This window comes from Schistocerca serialis, chromosome 6 (genome assembly GCF_023864345.2).
Source record: "Schistocerca serialis cubense isolate TAMUIC-IGC-003099 chromosome 6, iqSchSeri2.2, whole genome shotgun sequence".
In the NCBI taxonomy this organism is placed as follows: domain Eukaryota; kingdom Metazoa; phylum Arthropoda; class Insecta; order Orthoptera; family Acrididae; genus Schistocerca; species Schistocerca serialis.
Window position 1 is genome coordinate 601290534 of NC_064643.1, and position 8231 is coordinate 601298764.

An 8231-nucleotide genomic window follows, 5' to 3' on the forward strand; every position below is an offset into this window, starting at 1 on the left:
CTTTTAGTATACAATATGATCCGACATAATAAAGTGCCGAAAAAAACTTCTGCTCACACTATTTTTCGTACAGTTATAAGCCATCGACATTGTGGTTTTATTAAAGTATCTTGTTAATGATCGTAACGATCATAATAATAGTAATAATAATGCACAGGACTTCTTTAGAAAATTTATTACTTTATTATTCATGTATGGTGTATTAGGAACAACAGGTATTTTCACCAAAATGTCATTCTCAACAACCATCTGTCCGTCTGCCTATATCAGTTTCTTTCCTTCTTACTCACTGCAGTTTGGACACAAGCAGGTGACGTGGTTTGGTATACATGTTTATTACACTTTCCACACAACAAGTTCGTTTCAGTGTCATTGCTTGGAGGACAGAACTTACAGCGTACATGTTTAGTAGAGTTTCTTCTTGTTACTAATTTACCCTCACCTGTCATTCCTTCAGGGTCTTGGATGCTCCTGACCGTCCTTAATCTTCTTTTCTTGGAAAATGCTTCTTCGATGCAATGTGCTCTGCAACCAGTGACTTTCCAAGTTCCTCCTAAAGTATTCTCCTTCTACTCAATTTTCTTGCATTCCAGTTAGGGTCAATCGAAGTCCGCAAGACATGTGCATTATAAGCAGCAGCATCAAGAATATCGTAGAAAACTATCATTGGCTATCTGTTGGTTTTTCGTTTACTTGTATATGTACCTGTTAGCTGATCAAGAGTGTCTAAAGCCCCTTAAGCTGAATTATAATTTAAATCATTTTTGGCTTATTATCAGCCCTGCCACTGATTTGTCCACTAAGGTGGAGAGTGATCATTAGCACAACATTCTTGTTGACCACCGTAGTGTCATTTGTGAAGTAAAATGAAGAGCTATGAACCACCATGTTGGTCATGTATTGTGGAATCTCTAGCTTATTTTCACGTATGGTTCCTAACATTGTCAGTCTCCTTTTCGGGAGCAGCTGTTCCAAAACATATGACGTAAAAAAATTTTCACATGTTACATTCTGACCTCGCAAATCAGAGGTACGATCAGCTACTATTCTCATTCCCTGATTTTTTTTCTGGTGCCGCTCCACTCTCATCTCCTTTATACATTTGGGCTTTCAGTCACACAGAGTCCATATAATGATCCCATATTTTGCTGATTTTCTTGGCAAGTAATACATGAATGGACAGCGACCTCTACATACTACCTGCTCCTCGTTGACGGTCACGTTTTCGCCTGGAGTATACAGTTTAGGAAGAACTTCTAACCACTTCTCCCAGATACTGCGAATTGCGGCGAATTTATCAGCCCTGCCACTGATTTCTCCACTAAGGTGGAGAGTGGTCATTAGCACAACATTCTTGTTGACCACCGTAGTGTCATTTACGCGCGATATTTTACAGAACGTGTCTAGGGATACGATTGCTCGAAATATGTTCCGCCCAGAATCCGACCCCAGAAACTTTTGTAGATTCTCCATGTGAGTGGTATACACCCACAAAGAATAGAAGTCCTAAGTACGCGCGAGAAAAAGAATCACCAATGTTTGTACGATTCTTAACATAAACTCGTAGCCTAGTACTGACATATCTATTATTTCATTGTGAAGTACTGTAGAAAACAGTGCATCAAATGAACTTCTTACATCACTTTTTCTGCTGCTTGCATACCTGCTAACTTCCGGAGTACTCCTGATGACGTTCGAACAGGTAGGCGAGAATGTTGTGCTGGTGGTTGCAACTGCCATTCTGTGTTCCCTTTCTTAGGAATACAAGTTTGTACACTACTATGAACAGGCTATGGACTATCGCCAATGTTATGAGAACACTCACTTTTAGTTGCATTAGTGAGATGATCTTCGAAATCGGAACTTAATCTTTCTCGTGTTGAGCTATTTACTAATTCTTCCAACTCAGCCTCAGTGAATGACGTAATGGCCATGATGTCACAATTCAGACTGATCACAAATGATAGTGAACACAAACTGAGCATAAATAATGGATAAATCGAACAGTTGATATGTCGTTAGGACAAGTCCATTGTTGTAAACGCAGCGCCTTTGTTGACTAGTTGAATTTTGAGAGTAACTATGAACAACGGAAGTCATTACTACTAAAAAATATGAGAGAGCAAGAAAGTATTTGACTTTAGACTAATCATATTAATGTCGTGTCACATTGACCTGAACATTTCATATGTAACTCTTAAAGTTTATGACCAGATGACTTAAATATTTTAAAACTTTCCATCCGCATGTGCCCTTGCGTTTGCAGACAAAGTCACCAAATTTCATATTTTTTTTTTCATATTTAAGTAATAAGAAACGAAATTTATAATCATTTCGACTCATATAGACCCGAACAGAACAGCAGAGTTACACTTAGATTGCTAGTTTCCTAAATACAAGCGACTTTGATACTACCAGAAAAGAGATAAATACAGAATGAGAATGAGATGTGACCAGTAACTCAAAAGTAGTTGCGCTCAGTGGTCGCTCAAGGTAGTTGGACCGAGCGAGGTGGCGCACCGGTTATCACACTGGACTCGCATTCGGGAGGACGATGGTTCAAACCCGCGTCCAGCCATCCTGCTTCAGGTTTTCCGTGATTTCCCTAAATCGCTGCAGGAAAATGCAGGGATGGTTCCTTTGAAAGGAACTGCCGACTTCCTTCCCCGTCCTTCCCTAATCCGATGTAACCGATGACCTCATTGTTTGGTCCCTTCCCCAAAACCAACCAACCAAACAAGACAGTTGGCAGGAACCAGAGTCAACAAATTTGAGAATAGGAGAGCAGCAACTTTAGGCTACTCGTGAAGCGTTTAAAGAAGATTATTGTAGATTACGCAAATCCTAAACTTATGCTAAAAGGAGTAAGATCTGGCACCTATTTCATGCATTCCTTGGTGAACTGAGCCTTGAGGACACAGATTCGCCAGCCGCTGTGGCCGAGCGGTTCTAGGCACTTCAGTCCGGAACCGCGCTGCTGCTACGGTCGCAGGTTCGAATCCTGCCTCGGGCATGGATGTTTGTGATTCCTTAGGTTAGTTAGGTTTACGTAGTTCTAAGTCTAGGGGACTGATGACCTCAGATGTTAAGTCCAATAGTGCTTAGAGCCATTTGAACTGTTTTTTGACAGAGATTCTTAAAATCGGACAACGTGGTTGTTTTCGAGCACACGTACTTGTATCGAAGACTTCTCCTTACACCCTCGTGTGCACTTGGCCGCGTACTGTCGCACGTACTCACAGTGCCAATGTACACTTGACGCATCTACACGGAACTGTGTAGATGAGGGCCGGCCACGGCGTGCCAAACTTCATATGAGCAGTGTGTGGGGTCCAAAATCCAGCCTGGGACTCGGCTTTGCTCGGTCATTCTCAGAAGCAGCCGAAACGGCGCGACATTTCACTTACCACTGCGGTGCGGCACAACTCACTGAGTTCCGCAGAATCGCGGTGTCAGCGCTGTTTGCAACTAGCTATCCGTTCATGGTATGAAGGGCGTTCACAGCTCCAGTTGCTTTTTGTACAAAAAGAGGCAGTCTAGCGATGTATCGAATCCTTTAAAATGAATGGGCAGAAGAGAGGGATGAGATTTGTCAGTTCGCATAAGCGACGGGTACTGCATATTTGCTATGAAACGACATTACAGTACCATAAAGAAAGAAATAAAGATTTACTTGATGGTAAAAGAGCAGTAAATTGCAACGATCGACAGACGAGATTCATTGTTACATACCCTGTACATCAAGAAAAGCTTTGTGCTAAACTTGAAGGCATGGAGCACGTGAAGAAACGGGTGTCACGAATAACGAAATCTCTGAAGTCGCATGCATTACTCCATTGTCAGCTGCAATGGCACTGAACGAAGAGTATGATGACTTCATATACTACATCAAAGTTCATTGGTTAAGTCAAGGGGCACGCCTCGAACGATTTTTCGATCTAAAACTCGCTGGTGCAGAATTTATTAAGCAAAATGGAGTGCAATAACGAGAATTAGAACATACGGATTGGACAGCGGACTTTGCGTTTTACATGGACTTGACTGCACCTGCCAACAGTAAGACATGGCAAGGTAATTTCTTTCTTATTTGATGGAGATGATATTTAAAAGAAAATCGCCATGTGGAAGGGGCACATTTTGACAAAGACAGTCCAGTTCCCTAAGCTTACTGGCGTTAAAAAAACGTGCGAGTTTTCAAGAATTCATTGTGGCCTCAAAAGAATCACAACGACAGTTTGAGGACACTGTTTTCCAGATCGTTTGCCGTTACAATGGAAAACGCCACCTGTGCATGTGCGAATGTGACTGACTGAGCTGCAAGGTGATTCTAGCTATGATGACGAATCTTTTTCCGTTAAAACTGTCCAGGACGTCTACATTACTTTCCCCAAGTAGAGTTTCGAAGTCTCCATATGAGGCTGCATAAGTGCTGCAATATTTTGATTGACATATTGTGTGAAAGACCTTCTTTCTATTATGAAACTTAGTACGTAACGATTACGTGACAACTTGAGTGGGAAACTCTGTCAAATTGTCTGCGTCCGTCCTTATCCCGACAGTTTGTAGCAGATAAAAAATATGATGTCTTCAGTGCGCCCAATGTAGTTACATAATATTGAAAATTTGTTTTCTTTGTGGTCTGTATTATCGACAAACGCGAAATTAAAAAAAAAAAAAAAAAAAAAAAAACAGAAAAAAACGAAGTCATATGCAGTGCGGCTGCCCTGACATTTAAATGCGGCGCGTTTGCAGTTGTCCGTCCTACCCCCTCCTGGCGGTCAGACAGCGTGCCATGGCGGTGGGAGGAAACGTGCAGCGAGGCTCACCGTTGCGGCCTGCGGCCTTCGTGCCCAGCACTGCCCACGAAGCGAAATCTTGGCCGCCCCTGATGTAGACGCTAGCTCGATCCAGTGAGTCATGTGTATCTTTCTCAGAGTTAAGTAACTTATTTTTACTCATAAGTCTTATTCTGTGCTGACTGAGAAGCTTAACACCGCCACCTGTCACCGTTTCCGTGTGCAGAAAGTTCTTAGGTCTTTGTAGTTTCTTATCCCTGATGGCCTTCCACTGATATCAAGAAATTTCTTTGAAAGAATATTTGTTGTCCTGTAAAACAATATGTGAATGTCATATTTCATCTTCCAGGCCTAGGAGGTCAGAGTCACAGATATTTTCAGTTCGCTCACTATGTGTTTCAAACGTATTAGTTTTCTGCTGCTCTTACGGGGCATATATGTTTAGGTTTTCTATAAACTATGCTCATATGCGTCGCATTAATATTTCTACTTGATAACACTTCCAGAAAGGTGAATTGGCAGTTTTATTTGTTGCTGTACTGCTTATATACTGGAAAACAATTGTAAGCCATCTTCACAATGTGTCCAGATAATAATTGTGTACTTGACTTACCTCCAACTTACTTTCAGTTTTACGTTGTTAGATGTCGGTTTTCCTATTTCAGTTCTCTCCGTGAGTAGATGTGCTATGTTAGGGGGCTCTAAGGCTCGACATGGGTATGCCGAGAGTCTTTCTGTAACAACAGACATCCTATTGTATATTCTGTAACGTTCGACAATGACGCCTGTAATACCATGTTTTCCTTCGTAAATTCATCATTTAAAGCCATTTCCAATGCCATTTTAATTAAATAAGAGATCGCTTCGAAAGTAAGTAACCTCTTCTGTATGATTTTCAGCTTCTTAACAATGTATATGGAGTTCATATAACATGTAACAATATTTTCAATAAGCGTATGAAACAGATTCAATAACTATAAGAGGCGATAAAAAATTTCCCGTTACAAGGCCGTACAGTCCAGAATCGGTATGACAATCACGCAAAATCGCCGTGAGCATCGAGGCAATCATCCCACCGCTACACCAGACTGACGACATCCTTTTCATAAAACACCGTGTCCTGCTGTCCTGCTCCATGAAGAAGCCCGGAACTACCTCCTGCGCATCCTCTTACGACAGGAATCGTCGAACCTTCAGTGTCTTTCGAAAGAAACCAAAACGTGATAATAACATGTGGCCAGATCAGGACTATAGGGCAGGTGTTCGAGAGTCTCCCTCTTGAGCTGGCGTAACTTCCGCAAAAAAATGTTCAAATGTGTGTGAATCTTATGGGACTTAACTGCTAAGGTCATCAGTCCCTAAGCTTATACACTACTTAACCTAAATTATTCTAAGGACAAACACACACACCCATGCCCGAGGGAGGATTCGAACCCCCGCCGGGACCAGCCGCATAGTCCAGAACTGCAGCGCCTCAGACCCCTCGGCTAATCCCGCGCGGCTGACTTCCGCATCACGACATTTGCGATATAGGGACGTGCGTTATTATGACGCAACGACATCCCTTGTCGCTCACCATTCCACAAAGGTGGCTTCCAACAGACATGCTGTACCATACACATTCTTCAGTCTCCGATGGATACCTACCGGTGTTTATCCTTCGGCATGCAAGAAAAGAATAAGAGCACGGCACAAAGACTCTGTTCGGACGCATTTGGAAATAACGTAGCCGTAGCTCACGTTTCCGCATTTACCACACGCAAGTCAGAAGTACAAGAATACCACCCTAATCCCTTGACTACAGGTCGGTGCTTATATACCTGCATCGGAGTCGCACTACGTTTCATATACGCTGCAGCGATACCTTCAAACGGAAACTTTTTGGTTGCCCCTTTTACATCATTGACAGTAGTTGTATGACTAATTTCCATCGGACACTTCGAGAAATAAATTTTCTTCCTTAGAAACTCTTTCAGTTTCCCTTCTTCATGAGATACAACATCGAGCATGCGTTAAGACTGATAGTATGTTTCGCAATTTAATGAGGCATTAAAAGAGCTTTGGTTTTCTCGCAACAATATAAGCAAGTCTTCCTATGGCATTAAAAAATTGTTTTAGCAGAACTTTAAAGTGGTAGCCATCAGTGCTGCCGAGACACACAAAAAGTTGGAAACTGATGAAAGCACTCGCCTGCCACAAATGAACTTTCGTTGTAGCGCCATGATCAATGTTGCCTCCAGAGGCACTTTCAAACTTCCCAGACGAGCTTCATTTATCATTTACAACTGAAAGTTAAATATCAAGTTCTAGTGCGACCGTGGTCTGTTACGACCTCAAGACAAATATATGCTCGCTATATGTAAAAAGGCGAAACAGTATCTGCAAGAAGTTAAAATACGCCCTAAATATTGAGTGAGTTTTACATTTCCATAGTCTTTGATATTGTTGTTATGTAAGAACAAAGTATAATACTCGAATTTTCTTAACTTCTATGTTTTCTCGACATACCGAGTAATCGATAATCTCTTAGGACTTGCAAACCAATGCAGTTAATTTCTGAATCTGGTGTTTCGTATGTGAACCTTTCAAGCTTTATCCAAATGAATCAAAACTCATCGCTGCAGTTGCAACTTCACTAGCTACAAGTGTTTAATCCCGGACCAGACTAACCAACTGCAGCTTCACTGGTGGCTCCGTAAAAATAATCGCCAAATTAATCGCCAGTCAGCATCAATTCGTTGCTTCCTGACCACCAGTGGGCGAGTGCACAACCTTAAATTTGAATATGGCTCATATGTCCAAATGATTTCGATCTTGCACTGTTGCTTTATGCCGTTACAAATGCTTGGATCTTTCGTGAGACATCTTCACTTAGGAGAGACAAATCAGTGAAATAATTAAGCAAATCAAAAAGTGGATTGAGAATACTAAAGGATAAACTTTATGAATATGATTTCGTAACATAATTATGTCACCTACAACCAAAGGAGTAATCTTCATTTCTCCTTTATTGAAATCACATACATATCTGTTCCGGAACGTGGCCTCACATAGATTGTTACTGAACACAATACATATTAATATCGTAGTGCAAGCAGAGCTCTCATAGGCAGTAATGAATTAAACTAAATCAAAGAAGCCGTGCTTAACTGGTGTTTACAAGTCTTTACACACAAAAAGTTCAACGCGGTTGAAATGTCCAATCACTGTTAGCCTGATTATGAGTCTATACCCACTAGTACTCAGAGACACGAAATATTCCAATGTCCTGGACCGGTGTACAACGAATAAATTCCAAGTCCCGCATAATACTTACGCCCAAGCAGTTCTCTGGCTGTACAAACCTCACCATAACGGCCATCACCGACCACAGGACGAAGACGAAAGAAAATATGCTGTGCCCTATTCTGCCTGCTTGTTTAAAAACTTTATCAT